Source organism: Pinus tabuliformis, chromosome 6, assembly GCF_031772625.1.
Source record: "Pinus tabuliformis cultivar Carrire ecotype Pingquan chromosome 6, CPIR1, whole genome shotgun sequence".
NCBI classification, from domain to species: Eukaryota; Viridiplantae; Streptophyta; class Pinopsida; order Pinales; family Pinaceae; genus Pinus; species Pinus tabuliformis.
The window spans coordinates 694,350,226-694,369,440 of record NC_142292.1 but is presented as its reverse complement, the minus strand read 5'-3'; the positions used below and the strand labels follow the sequence as shown (position 1 = coordinate 694,369,440).

Here is a 19,215-nt window from a genome sequence, read left to right as displayed (position 1 = left end):
TGTTGTGATGTCTCGCATCGAGAAAGCTATGTGGATCTTAATATGTGTTACCGCTACAAAAATTAGCATGGAGGATTTTTAACTTCCTTGCATGCTTATTCAATGCATAAAGAGGCGGGTACAGTCCTGGGCATACAGATGTCCGTGTTTATTTAATGCAGAAAGATGCAACCTAAGCATACCAATGCAAGAAGTGAGTTGAATATTGGATATGAGGTGTCCAGGATTATGATAGGAATGAGGACGAAGATCTAGGGGAGATTGTTCCAACCCAAGCAAATTATACCCATTTACTAGTGATTACAAACTATTTTATATTTTATGTTTCAATTTTTTTAATGGACCATTGTGTAGAATCTATGGGCATCGTAAATCTAGTCCATCATACCATGAAAAATAGAAAACCTATACTTGTCTCAGATTATTCCATTATTATGACAACAGATTACATGAAAAACGTAATCACCAAAACCTAAATATAATAATTTTCTAAACGTGAACCATTAGCTAATGATCCATATTTACATAAAAGAGCTCACTCAGATTACTCGCAAAATGAAGCTACTGGCGGACTATGCTAAAAAGGAAATGCCACTTTTAGTGCTTGGCCAAATATTCTCCATGCTGGCGCTAGTACTGTCGAACATTGTAGACACCAGAAACCTAGAAACCGACGGAGTATCTATTATAAGAAAAATTGTCATGGTAATACTGTCATTGTACCTGGAGTCTTTATGGTCATGGATGGCCCATGTGAAGGAAGAGTTGTAGGAGCATAAGTTATCAGGAAAAACATCGAACCTCAAATAACACAGAAAATGAAAATTAATACTATAGTGATTATAAAATAAATTAAAAGCAGAAACCAACAAAAGTCATACCTAGCATAGTGGGAGTAACAACCAGGATTGACGTTTGCATGAGAGGGATACCAATGGCCACCACCATCGGTACGAAATTAACTTTAAATTTCGTAATTGAATTAATTAAAGCTCCATTTAAAATATTTATTTTTTCTCTTGTGAGTACTTGAGTACAGGGTTGCAAAAGAATACAAAAAGAGAATAGCTATGGGCCAAAAATTTATGACAAAGGAAAAGTACTTAACGAAGTATACCAGAGAAACTGTGAAAATTAACTTTTTACTCGAAACCGAGGTAATCGCATAAATTAAACCTCATATTCAAAATAAAATATAGAAATTAAACCCCTTATTAGTCCTTATTAGTCCCTATCGTCTCGCATGGGACTATAGGAATCAAAATTGGTGCTGTAACATTATTTCCGGTTAGCATTTAGTGAGTTTTTAACCTGTGGTTGTACTATGTCATCCGCAAACCATATTCTAATTTTTTTGATCGTCTTATTTGGCCTCAATATTTGGCCTCTACTTGAGGCAGAGAGGCCATAAGCATCTATTATTTTGAGATTGTGTTTTTCATATTTCGAAATTGTAAACTAATGTTAGCAACTATAAAATCATGCTAGCATTAGTCTACAAATATGAAATGCTATGAAATGCGAGCAAGGTTTGGAAGTGTCAGTGAAGGTATAGGTAAAGTTGCCACATGTTGATGCATTGTCGTCTATGGAATAGGTGCTGATTGAATGGGAGGATCATAGAAGATCGATGTTTTTTTTGGTGATGTGTTTCTTCATATACATAGTGGAGACACTTCTTATCGATTTCTACGGGGAAATGGAAATGAATCCATTACAGGATTATTCATATGTGGGTCTTTGGTTCTGCAAAAACCGAGGGAGTAATTCGAATTGACTAGATATACTAGACACACTAGGATGTGCAGAAACCCTCCACATGCTAGCATGGATGCTTTTGGATTTGTTGCTTTTGTTCCCCTTTCTACTTGGTCTCAACCTAACCTGATCAACTGAATATTCTACTGACTGGAGAGAAGGACCACATCACTGCTCTGGACGTTGTTAACAGGGTTACTTGTTAAGCTCATGGGGAGATTTTCTCTGCGAACGAGGAGTAGTCCATTATGATAACTGTGAATGGGGAGCTATTTGTTCTCTCATCATCCATTTAACAACAAGGTTGAATTTGAACTAGTAGAGCTTATTTCTTGTAGATTAGCTTTATTTAAAGCCCTAGTGTTTCCAGCTTGAACACTTTATTTCTGAAGGTTGAGGCACATTCAAGACCAACGAAAGGATTTGATAGTAATTTTGTAAGGTCCATTTGAAATTAATAGTAGCTTCCCCTCAACCGCCTTCTGACCTGCCTGATCATGAGGTTCTACTTGAGTTGCAGCTCCTTGAGCAGTCATTCATTCATTTATACAGGCATTTCATGAACTTTAGGATAGATGCAGCCAGAAACGCATGCATCTCCTTGAATTGATGAAACACAGTCATTTATACAGTCATTCATTCTCTTTGGAAGGAAATCCAAAGTAAATGTAGCTTCTGTGACACCCTTGACATTTATAGTGGGTATGAGTGCCCTCCGGGGGCCGAGCCCATCTAACTCATGAGTGTATTTGTTAGCGTATTGGAACAACCTCATGAATAGACTCATGAAAAACCTCACGAGCATATCAGGTTCGTAGTCATTCCAGGAAGGGAATCCCTATCCCTTATATATAGTCTCATGAGCGTATTTGTATGGGACAGTCTCATGAAGTCTTGTCTTGGCATCGCCTCATGAACAGTCTAGCTATCTAGAAAAGCCATTCATACTCATTTTAAGCGTGTGTGTATATATATATATATATATATATATATATATATATATATATATATATTTGATGGAATTCAATTCTTCCTTTACCTTCACTTGTAGAGAAGACTACATCATTCCCTACGGGCTTACCTAGCATCGCTCTCTCCCCCGTATAAGGATACAGATAAGGATACAAATATCAAAGTATTATGGATGGCAACAACAACTCAGATCCGCATTGCACACCGGATGTATCATCCAACATCACAGATAAAACTATCCCCACACCCACATACCATCGCGACCCTGCACTCCCTCAAGATAAATATTCCCTATCTAATAATAACTTACAGGTACATTGTTTCAACGGTAAAATAATATTATTTATTAGCTATGGGTCGGAATCTCTCACCTCAAATTGACACTGATCTAATTGTTTATTAGATATTTTCCCCCATTTTGTGACAAGTATACTGAATCTTACTCATTTGGATTCTCTAGCTGGAGTTGTCTACTGTGTCTGATCTGAGATATGCTCTCAGAAAACCCGCAGAAGAAAACTGACGGAAGAAACTATAACATCCCTCAAGATAAAAGAGTGTTTATGCTTTGTGTTGTCCATTGTGCATGCTCGATGTTTTCAAGGTAAATAAGTGGTAAGACTGTGGGCCCATAGGATTAGACAAGTGGTAAGGAAAGTGGTTATTTATATTAAAATACAAATCTTTGTATATGACATCTGGGTTCATCTGGGTTCTTTATATTAGATGATTAATATTTGTATGTGACATTTGCGCATGTATTACTCCTGTCTTTCACATAAGGCTATATTTTGGGTATAGATTTATCCTTCAATTTTCCAGGATGATTTCAGAGTTATGATGATTTTCTAGGGTGACTTTGCATAGAACGAAGGGTGACTTTGCATAGAACGAAGGGTAAAATTATTTCGTCATTTCCAAAAATAATTGGCATTGTTGTTAACTTCTTCCGAAGGAAGTAGAAAATTTGGTGGTTTCTCAATTCCTTAGTCAAGCACGAAAGGGTTTGATTCTTGAGAGGAATAATTTCATTCAAGTTCTTTGAAGTTATAATTTAGTTGATTTCTCAATTCCTTAGTTAAACATGAAAGGGTTTGATTCTTGAGAGGAAGAATGTCATTCAAGTTCTTTCCAGTTATAATTCTGGTGATTTCTCAATTCCTTAGTTAAGCATGAAATGGTTTGATTCGTGAGAGGAAAAATGGCATTCACGTTATTTCCAGTTATAATTTTTTAAGGGTCTGTAGGAACTTCACCTTGACATTTTACTCAATCATGTTTTTTTTCCAACTCAGGAACTACAAATGGAAAACAGAAACAGTAACCATTCAATAATGGCTTGCTTGCATTAACATTGTTGGAACTACAAATGGAAAACAAAAATAGTTACCATTCAATAACGCCTTGCTTGCATCAACATTCCAGATCTATTGTCTCAACATTCCAGATCTATTATATTTCAGGTGCTGATACATCTCGGTATAATATCCTCAATTCTTTCTTACTATTTCTGGATTCGTTAAATCAAAATATTACCTTTTTTACTTCTTTTGTTATAGTTTCACTCCTCCAAAGATGACATTAGTTGTTGCATTTTTTTACTGGATTTCTATTGTCTGAATTTACAGTGATATATAGAGCTTCAAAAGTTGTCTTATGCTTCTTTTAGTCTGTACACCTGATTAATTTTCTAAACAATATTAGTTTCTAAATTTAGTTACTTTTAGAAAATAAACATATGAGTCAAGGAATCTTCAGGTTAGAAGAGAGAGAAAATCATATTCTTGTAATGTTCCTAATTGAAAAATTCCATTACAATTATTCGTAGACCAGACAATGAAAAGTTGCTAGTAGTGTAAGCTATTCTAAGCAATTAGCTAGTACAAATAATTCCCTTGAGGAAGTTTAGTCCTCCAAACATATCTGACCTCTAATTCTATTCAAATGATGTTCTTCTTTCTAGAATGATTCAAGCAGATGTAGCATAATCCTTCTAAAATACTTTTTAATCAAGAAATTTGAGACCTCATTGTTCCCCAATCACTTTTCACTTCAGCTAATCTTCCTAGATGTAGCATCTCTTCTACTAGTAATATATGCTTCCAAGTTACTCCTTAAGCATGGATATGTTAGGTTTGCATTTTGCATTAAGAAAATATGGTGAGAAGGTAGTAGGAGCAGCTGTTTACTTCATTTACCCATAACTAGTTTTTGGATTTATTCAATGGATAAAGAACCATCGCCTTAGACTTTCATATCTATAAAATCCCTCCTTAGGTGGAAGACCTGCTTCTACCCAGATACCCTGCTCCAACTCCTAGATCTTTTCTCCTACACACAAGAAAAAACATATAGGGGCGATATTTTCCTCCGCGGAAGGAATATTAGCATGCAACATAAACTTAATGCAATATTTTTATCACATTTCTCCTAACATAGATAGAAAATTGAGAAGCAAATAGTTTGCATTCATATCATAATGAAAATGTACATGGCATTAGTCAGAGCTTAAATAAGGTTATCCAGGTAGGCTACCTTTACTCAGTTTATCTGGCAGTTGGCCCATGAATTGTCTTTGAATAACGTATTAAGTGATGAATCTACTGCCTTTGGTACCTCCACTGGTTCAGATGTTCCCTATGCTTATACTGTGCCAGTGGATCTATTTCTTTTGACTCGAGTAGAGTAACCCAATGACTAAACCAATCGGAAAATCAAAGCTATTATTTGCATTAACTAGATCATTTTTTTCCAAGACAAACATTCCTTCTTCTTCCCTTTCAAATAATAGAAAAGAGAATTGACTCTAAGGTCGTAAAGGAGAGAGGGGTTTTGATAGCAGAGCATTACTCTACTCTTAGCTAGTTGTTGAGGTTGATACTTACTCTAAGGTATGTTCGATTGTTTTTAAAGTAGAGGTTATTCATTACGTTAGGTTATTTAGGAGTTCAGTTTTCTACTCCTATTAAAGAAATTTGGATGGTTCTCTGCTTTGTTTGTAAAGCACTGGTTTTTCATTAGGTTAGGTTTGCGACAGAGACAAACAAGTTCTTTACACTATTAGGTTTCGAAAGCATTGTCATTAGGTTTGTGATGTAGGTTACAAATATTAAGGTTTATACTCACACACTATCATAGCTATACTAATTAGACAACAATGGTTGGTTGGTGATATGTATCACCTCAAAGAGCATAGCAAATGGGCTTGAAAGGAAGTAATTCCCTACCCTATGTATAAGGTCTTTGAAAGGGCTTCTATTATGCAAATAGACCATCGTGTTGCATGCCTCAGCCCACAAGTGAAGTGGCAGGCCTTGGTCATGCAGCATTCCCCATGCTGCCCCTACAATAGTTTTGTTCTTCCTCTCGACCACCCCATTCTGATGCGGGTTATGAGGTGCCATCAACTCTTATTTAATTCCTTCCACTGCATAGAAGTCCTTAAACTCTTGAGGGACATATTCTCCACCGTTGTCATTTTTTGAGGCCTTGATCTTCTTCCCTGATCCTTTCTCGACCAAAGCTTTGAAGTCACAAAACTTTGTGAACGTTTGGTCCTTCTTCTGCATGAAATAAATCTAGTATTTACAAGAATAGTCATCAATGAAAATCACATAATACCTTTGCTTCGATGTGGATGTCGTCATGAATGGTCCACACAAATCAGTATGAACTCGCTCTAAGATAGCCTCTACTCAACTATCTCGATCATGAAAAGAAGACTTGGTGTACTTTCACAAGGTACAACCTTTGCATGTGTCAACTTGCTCAAATTAACCTTTGGGAAGTCCTATAGATATATGTTGCATGATCTTCAAATCCCCATGATGCAAATGGCCCAACCACCTGTGCCACAACTCGCTAATGTCTTGGCTTTGCACCAATTCTACTTTCGTACTCAATGTTGCACAATCCTCTACCTCTAGTTTATAAATATTCTTCACCTGAATCCCTATCCTCTTACTCTGACCCGTGGCTATGTGTCTTAGGAATGCCTTTCCTTTACTAAAGACAACATCGTAGCCTTTATCCTCCAACATCACAATTGATACCAAGTTCTTATTCAGTCCAGGCACATACATCACATATGTCAAGGTGAGAGGAGCTCCATTCTCCCTTTGAAAAGCAACCATGCCCACTCCTAAAACACTATACCTTTCATCGTCACCCATCTCTATGGGCATCTTGAGTCTTTCTCCTCCAAGGCACTGAATAAATTTTTATCACCGATCATGTGGAATCAAGCTCCACTGTCAAGATACTAGACACAACCCATCATCAATGACACCATGCATGTGATGAGGTTAAAGTCCATTTCCAGCTGAGAGGCTAATGCCTCACCTTCTGATCCTTCTAAGGATCCCTTCTTGGACTTATTTGATGGGAAATTAGTTGCATAATGTCCCATCTTGTGACAATCAAAGCATCATACTTTAGACATGTCACCCTTCTTCCCTCCATGAGAAGAATTCAATTTGAAATGGGAAGCCTTGCCCTTCCCTTTCCTTGCCTACTTGCTGAGGCAATATTTTCTTCATCATCATTCATGGATGAAGAACCATCTCATGTGCTCCTCCTGATCTCCTCCTACACAAGATCCTACCACAGTCATTCCCAATCCGGTAGTTTCTCCCTTCCATTCACAGATTCTTGGTAGCTATTCCAACTCTTTGGAAGGCAAAGGAGAGTGAGGATCACCATATCATCATTGGCAGTAGTTATTCCCACACTACCAAGCTTATCTCTATAGGTGGTGAGCTTGTTCAGATATGTCGAAATAGTATCGCACTTCTCCATCTTGATTCTTTGAAGCTTACCCTTGAGCACCAATTTCCTCTGGTTGCTACTATTCTGGTAGAGGTCCTTCAATGTCTTCCACATTGAAAATGGAGTATCCTTCCCATGGAGACTCGAGACAATATGGTCTCGAACTTCCTCAAGGATGATATGTCTCACCTTTGCCACACACTTCTTCCGCTCATCCAACTCTTGTGCATTAGTTGAAGCTGGCTTTGGGATTTCTTGAACAATTAATTCCTTCAATCCATTTTCTTCTAATACAACCTCCATTCTATATTTCCATGTTATGTAATTTGAGCTACCTTCCAACGCATACTCGAGTCTCAAGCCATAGAACGCCATTGGCCAACCTTGAAGTATGATATGAATTCGATTTGCACCTACAACCTCGAACTTCAAACTTCAAATTCTCTTCTTAGTATACTGTTCATAGCTCTGATACCATGTAAAAAATCTATGATAGGTTAACCCGATAATGCAATATAAATCAAAGAAAAATACTATAACCTACTTCTATTATCAATTTGTGGAAGCTTAAAGATCGAGTTGAACAATATATCCAAAATAAGAAGAATCAATGGCACAATACACATGAAAATACTTTGGGGAAAGTCTCAGATAAAAACCCCACACTATTGTATTATCATATATGGTGTAAATACATAGGAATTATACAAAGCCTTAGCTCTCACAGCTAGCCAGCTCTCAGTACAATCTTCACAGATGCTCACAGGCAATCTTGGCTTCTCTCTAGCCTTCCTCTCTGCCCTCCAAGCTCCTATTTCCTTGCGTTGTTCCTTGTGGATGATTAGCCTATTACCAAGTCGAAAAACAAGCCTCCAAAATTGTGCAATCCTCAAGGATGAATCCTTGACTGCATGCATGAGTTTTCTCCATGAGAAAACACATGGAACTGATAGTACACGATCCTTGAATATTAATCTCAACTAGTTCTTTCTCAGAATAGACATGCACGAGTTTTTGATGAGGGAATCTTCAGTTAACTGGAGTAGCACTAGTTGAGTGCATTAATGCATCAACTCACTGTTAACTCACTATTAGTTCCTCAAACAGTTCGGAACTAATTTAACTAGACTTATCTAAGTAAATTGAGTTAACTAATTACAACTCAAATATAACTCAATCTTATCTCCTTAATTTAAAGGATAACTCTTGCATGAATTCAGAAAGACTTTTAACTTGAATTTCTCCAACTAATTAATTTAAAATTAATTAATTAATTATTTCCAAGTAGTTGTTAAGAATAAATTCAATTTTAATTCATAATTTAATTCAAGGACAAATTAAATTGGAATATTCTTGTTGCCATATTTCAACATAAGTGATTATGAGCTAGTATTGTTAGCATAAGGTAAATGACCATAAAGCAGGTGTACAATCTAATGAAAATCCTATGGTTTCCCTTGTACTATTGTTCATAATAAGAAGAGTAATGACTTGGAGAATATTGTAACCTTATGAGATTAAGAACGTAGTAACCTTATTTAGCTCTTGTTATGGGTTTATAAGCTTGTACTTAGGTTAGACCTATGTAATACTCAACTTTACCATACTTTTGATTAGATAACATCTATTGGTGATATGTCTCACCTCAGGGAACATAGAACATGGGCCTGAAAGGCAGTAATTCCATGTCGTTTGTATAAGGTCTTCGAAAGCTCTTAGTTAACCTCAGCGTCTTAAAGCATGAAAGGTTATCCCAACCCACATGGTCCAACCTTTTAGGACCTTACTCAGGACCAACCCTTCTACTAAAAAAGGTATTATTTTTACTAAATTTCTTGTGCAAAGAAGACTTAGAATAGTTTTATGAGCTTCAGGAAATTGATGTTGACGCTTTGAATTTTGGATGTTTTGATTTCATAATTTTTTGTTTATATTTCCTAAAATTCCATTTTCCTATTTTCTGAGAGGTGTATTGAGATTGGGCCTCTCTCCACTCTTTGGGCATTTTTTTCTATAAATGATAACACAACTGCATTGTTTCAGGAAACATGGTTGCTAATATCTCGCTATAGGAGTATATTGAGCTTTTAGTTGGATTCATTGGTTAAAGTTAAGTTTTAGGCTGTAGAAGGCATCGTCAAACCCTTATTAGAAAAATGCACCGACGTGTTTAGAGATGCACTAAAATTTTCAAATGCATTTTCAGTTGTATTAAAAAATTTCTCAATGTTGTGTGATTTCTAGACATCTATAGGATAAAAACAACTATCATTGGTAACTGTGAATTACATTCTATTAAGTCTCAGATTTTCTCTGTAGTGTGTAGTGTGAGTCTTGAGAGATAAGAAGATATAGCTACTGCATAGGAACAAAATCTTGAATTCTTTATTTTTCTCCAATGGTATTTGTCACTAGAGTGACTTATCCAATTATTCTATTATTTCATGTGAGAATTTAAGCATGTTATCTAAGGAACTGGGAAATGAAATTATGTGCTTCTATTCCATCTATACCCTTAAGGTTGTTGTAGGTCTTTTGTCCTGACTCCTGATCAATATCTTATTTTATTCAAAGAAAATTATATCTCATACAATATCTTATGGATACTGAAACTTAATTTGTATATCAGGCAGGTCATACCTATGTTGTATAATTTTTTATGTACGAACAGGAGCAAGACAAAAAATCAATAATCTACACTATCTTTCCTAGACCCCTTTGATCCTCAAGAATTCCATTGAGCCCATTTTGGCAAGGTAAATTATTTCAAAGAGAAGTGCAAGTTATCTGTTTGGGTATTTACTATTGTGTCCGCATTGTTTAAATATTTCTGAGTTGTTATTAATTATTAGTGGCCATGGAGAGATGTTCCAAAGAAATGCAATGACCATTGTGCACACTATTTGAGATAAGTAAATAAGAAAATTACACCTACAGTACATTGCACTGCACACCAACTGTTTGCAAAACTTACATAATAGATAATTTCAATTGGAGGTGGAATGAGTATGCTTCCATTTGTGTTTCTTGTAGGTATGCAGCATTTGCAGGTACCGCAGATGGCACATATGTCTCATATGGGAATGGGCATCTGAATGGTATACAAAATGGGAATGTTATATATGGATTCCACTTTAGATCGACCTGTTATGTCATTTCCTTCCATGAATGTATCGAAAATTCCTAGTTCCACAATTCATTGCCGAGCTACATTGCCTTGCTAAGCTACATTTCCCTTGTTTGGAATGCTTGGACCAAGACTTCCAATGTCAAGGCTTCCTTGACAAGGATTACAAGTATCAAGATTATCTGTATCAACTCTTCTACTGCAAGACTTACTTCGAACGACATAGCTTCTCTTAGTTTCAACCTCATCTTCAAGTTCTACTAATTTGCAAGACTGTATGCAAAATGAAAATTGTGATAGATCATTATAAACATTATATGAATCATCATTAGATGCAGGGGCTACCCCAGATTGGTGTTGTGAGTGACAAACCAATTGTTTTTTTCATCTACTAAGATCTAGATATGTGTCTAGTAAAATATCACATGGTTTTGTCATGATATTTCTTTTCTACTCACTTTGAACCAAGAGAGGTTAAATTATTTAAAAGATTATTTTAGTGTTATTTGTCCAAATGTTGAATGGTTTAAATTTTTAATTCTCATAATTTACTAGGTAGTGAAAGGAAACTTGCGCATTTCTTCAATGGAACAATCACCACCTCAAAATCTGATTCAATTTGATGGTAGGGGATCATAAAATTTTCATACAAGAGAGGAAAAAAAAGTTTATGAATATTGTAATCTCTTAGAGTCTCTAGGATTTTATGGTGAAACTCAAGGAAATAAAAGTTTGAAGGACAATATGTTACTATGAACATGGTTATAAAGCTTGCCTAAGACTTTACGTCCATGAAATACCTCATCAATATACTTTTTCACCAAACTAATCAATAATTTTCAACCCAACCTTAAAAAGAAAATCCTAAAAACATGAGTATATGCAACACATTGTATTTGTAAGGTGAGCACATGCACTTATTGTTTGACTATATATAGGATTCTAATAATTGATTTGCAATGGCTTCATCAACCTCCATTCCTAATACATGGTGACCAAGTTTACTAGCTACCTTAATGAATCCCCCTGTACCTGCAATCAAATCTACAACAAAATTTGAATATATAGTGAATGACAACAAAAGAAAGTGTCAGATATATCATGACCATTGTGTTCCTCCCCTCCAAGGTGTGCCATCGGCCTTATATATCCATTCTTGCATGTTTACATTCTCATATAACAAATCTCTAGACAAAGAACATTGATGATGATCTAATTCTTGTGCTTGCAAATAATATTGCTTTGACCTTGGCATTCCACATTCATGGAACATAGATATAACTAATGTGTGAACCTGCACCATGAGAGACATAATTCAATGAACAAATTTGAAAGATAACCTCAAAGAAATAAGTGAGTATATTTTCACAATTGTTACTGTTGTGGAGAATTTAAAAAAAAAATGTTTTAAGGGATTCTAATCCTTCCAACATTTTGAGTGGAAACTATACCCATCATCATATTTTCTGGTCCCTTACACAATTTTTTCCAAAAATTCTCCACAACCTCAACGAAAGATAATAATGTAAGATATTTACCTTTGCTTTTGGTTCCACCACTTCATGATATATGGACTAATCACTCACTAATGTGAAACTCCTCCATAGATCAAAACCAATTGCAAAGGCTCCTTCCTTCACTTTATTTGACTGTTCAAAGGTATGGACACAAGCCACCCACCCAGAGTCACAAACAATCTTATGTGCAATACAAAGTCCATCTACAATGAGGTTTGGTTTGAAACTATTCCAAAATGGAAATTTATCATCCTCAAATCCATTCACATACATACCAGAGGGAAAGTTGAGGAGGACGAATTGAACTGCTCCATCCTCCATTTTCACACCACTAATTGTCTCATCACCATACTGATGTCTTCTAATGAAACCACGTAGAAGGTTTAACTATTTATCAAGCTTACTTAACTTCATGGCAGAGGCTAACATCTCAATTGAACCCACCATAACTTCACAGTCCCTTGGTGGACATGGTGCCAATAGTTTACTGCTATTTTTATTTTTATGGTCAATTCAACTTTTGCCTTGATTGAGTTCCACATTCAGCATTCCCTTTTTAGAAAATAGAAAATTTGACATCTTATTCTTTTCATTGTATTCATCCCTTGTTCCTTCTTTCTGAACTTTGTTTATTGTTCCTGCTATTTCTTCTATTTGTTGTATCTTGATTGATTATAAAGGGAAGAGTGGCAAACATGATGAATGGTTGGTTGATGAGGGTCTAATAACATCATCATCAATGGATAAGGAAGAAGTTCTTGTAGCATTTTGTTTTTCTACAGGCTGTATAAGATCTATGAAGGTTAATCATATGCCTATGGCTCTCTTCTATATCAATGGCCCTGTATTTTGGGTGACATTCACCCAGGATTCCCCCTTTGCATGGAAAACCTGTCATTTTGCAATATGCTTGAAGAAGTTTATGTTTTTTGTAGATTTAATTTATTTTCTTGATACTTACTAGTGTCAATAATTTTCATTTTAGGTACTGGTTATATGTTGTTGTCAGATTAAAACCCCTAGTTATAGAGAGTGGAATTGTATGATAAATGTATAATTATGAATCTTTTCTCCAGCATCACTTTAATGACTGAGAAACTTTATTTGTGATGCAGATATTTGATTTGGATGATAAGGCACCAGATCAGGTGTTAAATAATTTTTTGGGACATCTAGAAAGACTGCAAGCTGATGGTGACAATGTTGCAACTGAGATTAGGATGAATTTGAGGATAATAGTGGGTGTTCCAACACTGTAATGTCTAATTATGCTTCATGATTTATTATGGAAATAAAGGTTTTTAGTATAACACATTATGCGAGAAAATTTTTTTTGTGGTCCATACAATAAGGACCACAATAATCTTGAATTCCAATAAAAAAAATGAGAGTACATTGTTCATGCGAATCCTATTTTATTGAGTGTATTTTGTATATTTTCTACTATTACAGTGACCCAAGAGACCAATGATTTGAATGTTGTAGGTAATGAAGAGTGATTGTAACATGTTACACGAGGAGATGGCACTGCAAGATGGCTATTAGGAACAATCACTAGGAACAGTCAGTGATATGAAGCTTCCCAACCCCCTCCAATTGCAATTGTTCCTCTAGGCACTGGAAACAATCTACCATTTTCTTTTGGCTGGGTATGTTTACTATGAATGAATATGTTTAGTTCCATGTATCAACTTGTTAGGATGAACTAATTGTGAATTGGACATTTTAGAAGGATCAATACATTGAAGTAATAAGAAGTTGGATTGTATGTACAGTAGCAATGAATTTTCTTGTTCCAGTCCTCTCTTCCATATGCTACAAATATTATGTGGACTAGCCACCAACCACCCTATAAGTTTTATATATATAATCAACTTTTCCACAACTTGTCTAAGTCTTTTGTTGATAGTGCTAGATCTGCCAACATGTCAAGGGATCTCCTCGGTAAGAAGTCCCAACTAGACCTCAGATTGCTTGGAGTTGGAGTCCCAATAGTGGGTAGTACTGTAGTGCCTTGACTGTGGTAGCACGTTGAGGTAAATATGATAACTTTGTCGAAAGTAAGTGTGTGACCTTGTAGTGAGTCAAGTGAGATGCATGGGGGTTCTAATACATAGAGGAGAAAAGTAAGTGTGTCCCTTAGAAGCCTGTAATAGTATGCAACTTGAAAGGAACGTAAAGGTTGAAACACATCACAAGCTTGAAGCAGAATAGTCCACAATCCAAAGTGATGGGTTAATACAATAACATGTCTTCAACAAGATTCATACATTCATATACAAAATAGTTCATACAAAAATGCATAAGCGAAATAACATACATTGCTAAAGTAACCAGAATAGTCGAACTATAATAACAACATATATATGAAAACGTGTTGGCTCAGTTATATTATTAAGTGAAAGCTCTATCCATACATAAACCATTGACAACCATTAGCCCTAATAGTGGAACATTATATTCAACACTGCCTACTCCTCCAAAGTGATGTACTCGCTCTACACTATGGAGAAGCCAAGGCTCGTCCCAATACTCTCCAAGCCTTCTCTAAGAAATGCTTGGCCAAAACCTTGGCTCCCAAAAGGTTGTACTATAAGTTATGAGGTACTATATATAGGAAAGGGTGGGGTGACCCTTGACATTCCCATTTGACTCTTGGACTACTCTCATGACTCTTCACAATACATAGTGAGTGTTCACATTCCACTAGTGACACTTGAAATTTCACTTACAACATATTTACAATAATAAAATTTCCACAGATACCCATCTAGGAAAAATAGGCTTGAGTCAGCCTAATAAGACAAACAACATCACTCAGGGTCTCAGGGAAAGACCAACTCGGTAATCTCCTCGTGGTAGTGTTGGTGATGAACTAATACCAAGCTTGGTAATACACTATCACATCCCCGTACTGTTTTGTGATGTCTTTATCAAAGCAGACTCTCGCCTCCATGGATTCTGGGTATATGGTTCTAAAGCCTCTGTCCAGCACATCCCGAAGCATGAAGAGCACTATCCTGAGTGTGGTTGGACCACTGATGTACTTATACATGTTCTCTACGCTCAACTGAAAGTCATCACTTGTGGCTTCGCGCATCAACTTCTATATGTATCCTTCGACCTCCAGCATGACTTGGTTCTTCCTCAGGGCTTGAGTGAAGATTTTAATCGAAGGGATCCTGTGCATCCTCACTATGACATCCATATTGCTATAAAATTTTGCATGGGAAGCCTCAATGTTAGTGATGAGTGGAGGGAGTTTCTCATAGTTCTGGACCAACATCTCAATCCGTGCTTTGTCTAGATCTACCTGCAGCTTCATTATATTGTGCAAGTAAAGCAGTGCCATTTTGTAGCTCATTGTCCATTCTTGTACTTGTGTAGCGGCAGTGTGGATGTCTTTGAGAGTTTGGGTTGTCTTCGTGCACTATTTATGAAAACCCTATAGATGGAAAATAACTTTTTGCATGGTGACAAATATTCTATACAACATCCTCATGATGGTCTCCAAAGTTGATATCTCTGCAGGTATTGCTTTCTTCATTTGCATCATAGCAAATCCTATGGACTGCAATGTTCTTTTCCTAGCCTCTTGTAAGTCCTTCGCCATCTGATCATTCTCTACTATCAAGAATGTGGTTGTCGAACTCATGGCTTCTGCATAAGTGTGAGAAGCCTCATCCATGGTAGCTAGATGTTTTCTAACATATGATACAATCACCCTTTCTTCTATGTATGCAAGTGATGTGTGATCATCTAGGAGCTTCTTTCTATGTGCCTATACAATCTTGTGAGGTGACTTGTTGAATGACAGATTATACACATCCATATCTAGATCATCATCAAGGAGAACAACCTCTCATTGCTCGCTCGGGATCGGTTTTGATTCTGGAGGTGGCAGAGACTGTGGCATGACCTTGGATACTCTTAGAATGAGATTAGAGTCTTGGCCCTGTGGCTCATGTTCCATCTCCATGTTTGTTGCCTCAACCGTCTACTCAACCTACTAAGAAAATTCTCGAACCTGCACCTGCTCACCCTCTTCTTCATCTGCTGGCTTCTTTGTTGTCTCAACCTTTATAGGCGCAGTTTTCTCTATTAATGAGCCTTGCCTTTCTTCTTGATCCTGTATATGATTTTCTTCCTTTTCTCTCCTCTAGAGCTCTTGCTTTACTTTCAACTTATTTTTTGTTTCCTACATCTTCCTCTCTACATCTTCAAACCTTTTCTTATCTCTCCTCCTGCATTCTACTCTCCTTTCGTATTGTCACCTCTTTTCCTCTATATCCAAAGCTACTCTCTAAACAAGAGGATCATCTTTGAACATGTAGCTTTTCTCAGCCTCTCCATTCTCGACAATCTTCCACTTTCCTTTGTCTTGCATCAGTTTGTTGCTCGTTGCTACTGTTGTTGTTGCTTCCTATGGTGTTGTTGCTTGTAGTGCTACTTTCCAATCTATAGCTATGTTGGCCAGTTCATTAAGCCTAGATGAGTTATAGCAATACCTCCAAGGATCTTCCTCTGGCCAATCACATGCCCCGTGCATCTATGGGTAATACACATTTGCATCACGGTTCTTGCATATGCAATGGGGATCGTACGAATTGAAACTCTTAGTGTTGAACCCAATCTTATTCAAGTCCTTGTCCTTGACATCCACATCCTTCAAGGTATAGATCTCTTACAACCCAATCCGCAAAGGAAGAGTAGTCCATGGTGCATTCTTCCTCTTGTGAAATGTTGCTGATAACCCTGTGGAGATGTGGTATACAACCTCTTGCATGACTAGCTTGTCCATGGCAAACCTCGATAGCTCATGCGGAGTCTTCTCCATGCCAAACATCCTAATGAAGGTGCCACCAAGTGAGGCATACTAATTTTCAATGTTAATGAATTCCTACATCGCTTCCTAGGACATGAAAAGTGGATCATATTCAAATATCATCCTGTAGAATGGGGTGATGAAGTGGTCATACATCCTTGCCATGACTCCTCGGTAGCTGCACTTAGAGAGAAACTTGCAATATATGTTCATAGCATCCTCTGATGGTTTCCATGTCCAAACCATGCCAGTGAACTTTTTTTGGGCACATATTGCATCAAGCAGGTATGGAGACATAAATAATATTGCTTTCTCATCCTTAGGTGGACTTTGGACATTAGAAACATGCACTTTCAACTGAAGATCCAACATGTTATACTAGTTTAATGACCTTCCTTCATTTTCCAACTGCTCCAACATAACCACCCAACTCTACGAAAGGGTCTTTGTGCTCTCTTGGCCATATAAGTGGCATGCAAAGATGAGCAAGAGTTGGTAAGCCTTCTTGAGGGACTTCATCTTGTAGACCTAGTTGGGTGTCATTCTCAACTTCGATGGATCTTTTATCCAATGCTTCATGAAGTCTCTAGTGTTCACAATGTTGTTGGGAGTGAAGAATAGTGCATCCATGTAGTTCATCGATTGTAGCAAGTGATACATCTGATGGTAGTTTTCTGTCCTAAAGGTGGCAAGTTATATTCCATCGGTTCTTCTCAATGTCATTGTTTTAGGATCACTATGTGAGACAATTCGGTGAATGATAACTGCGCACGGGAATGTGGGGTACTTTCATGCAACCCTATACAAGCCTAACTTGTGGATGTCGACATACACTTATCGATCTTCCATATCTTCCTTGAAACTTCCTGAAATATGTCCTTTATCTCTTGCCATGTAATCTTTATGTCCTTCTCTATGAACAACTATGTGTGTGCATAGATAGGCAAGTTCATTCGCACCTATTCAACTGCATCTCTAGTGCTTCTCTCTATAGTATTCTTCAATCCAACTCTCTTGGAAACCAAGATGTTTGTACTGTTGAGAAGTTGTTCAACCACTGATGTACCTGGAGACAGAGTGGACACTCACAACATGCAAATGTTCACTTAAAAAGATAGAGCACTTCAAGGATCAATCATGTAACAAACTGGGAAACTGCTTGGAAATATTGCATAGTTGTGACTCTCAAAGGTGAGGGACTCTCAACTGGATCTGCGCTTTGAGGAGTCCCAGCTGCTAGCGAGAGGTACTAATGACTAGAACTAAACATAGTGTAGTCCAGTGTGGCTTGTTGTGGACTAGAACTGTGCAATGCATAGTTCAGTCTGGCTTGATGCTGGCTAGGAATGTGCGTTGCGCAATCCTAGTGAGCAAGATAGGGACTGTCTATTGGAACTGAGTAGACATGGCTGGAGCCATTCATTGACATACTATTCACAATTTGTGGAGCCAAGGCAGAGCCTTGAGATGCAAAAATGCACAGTGCATGCTGGGAGAAGCTAGATCTAAGCCAAGGCAACCAAGATCTGCCTAAGTGCAACTTGAAAATGAGTAGATATAAATGCATGAGAAAATGATGGTGCACACCTAAGTGAATGCTCATGCATGCAATCAAAGAAAGTGCAGAAATCAGTCAAATAGACAGGAAATGAAGCTAGTGGGGAGAGTCGTCGCAACAACGATTGTCAGTGCAAAAACGATGTTATGCATGTGGCACTTAAGAAAGGAAATCCAAAAATTGAAACAAAACTTATACAAGTTTAAACAGACTAAAACACCAATGGTCATTCAATAAAACATGTAAAACAACACTCACACAATTTAAGGAAACAAAAGAGACAGAAAAAGCGAAAAAAGACTTGAAAACAAAACTTACCTGAAAAAGTTGTGTCGATCATGCCGAAGGTTCCTAGATGCTTCAGGAATGTTAGACCTCCAAGATTGAATGTGAAAATGAGCTCTAGTGGTATCCATTAAATATATTTGATCGATTTAGGGTTTATGACGTGCATGCCAAAAATCTAGGAAAAAGCGACAAGTAGTGGCAATTTCTAAAATTAGCTCAAGTGTAACTCCCACTACTAAAAATAGATCCCTATTTTTTAGGGATGATTTTTTCTTTTTTGATTTTTTACTTTTTCGGGAAAGGCTATCATGTATGCATGGAGAAATTGCATAGTTCTAGAGGGAACCGGGCAACCTACTGGCACATTCATCGAGCAACAACTAAAGGAATTCTTTTGTGTAAA

At 37.0% G+C, this 19,215-nt stretch overlaps 1 pseudogene; it reads left to right on the top strand.

Annotated features, from left to right (window-relative positions):
- Positions 1 to 555: 555 nt before the first annotated feature.
- Positions 556 to 11,263, top strand: LOC149260553 (uncharacterized; annotated as a pseudogene).
- The last annotated feature ends 7,952 nt before the right edge of the window (positions 11,264 to 19,215 follow it).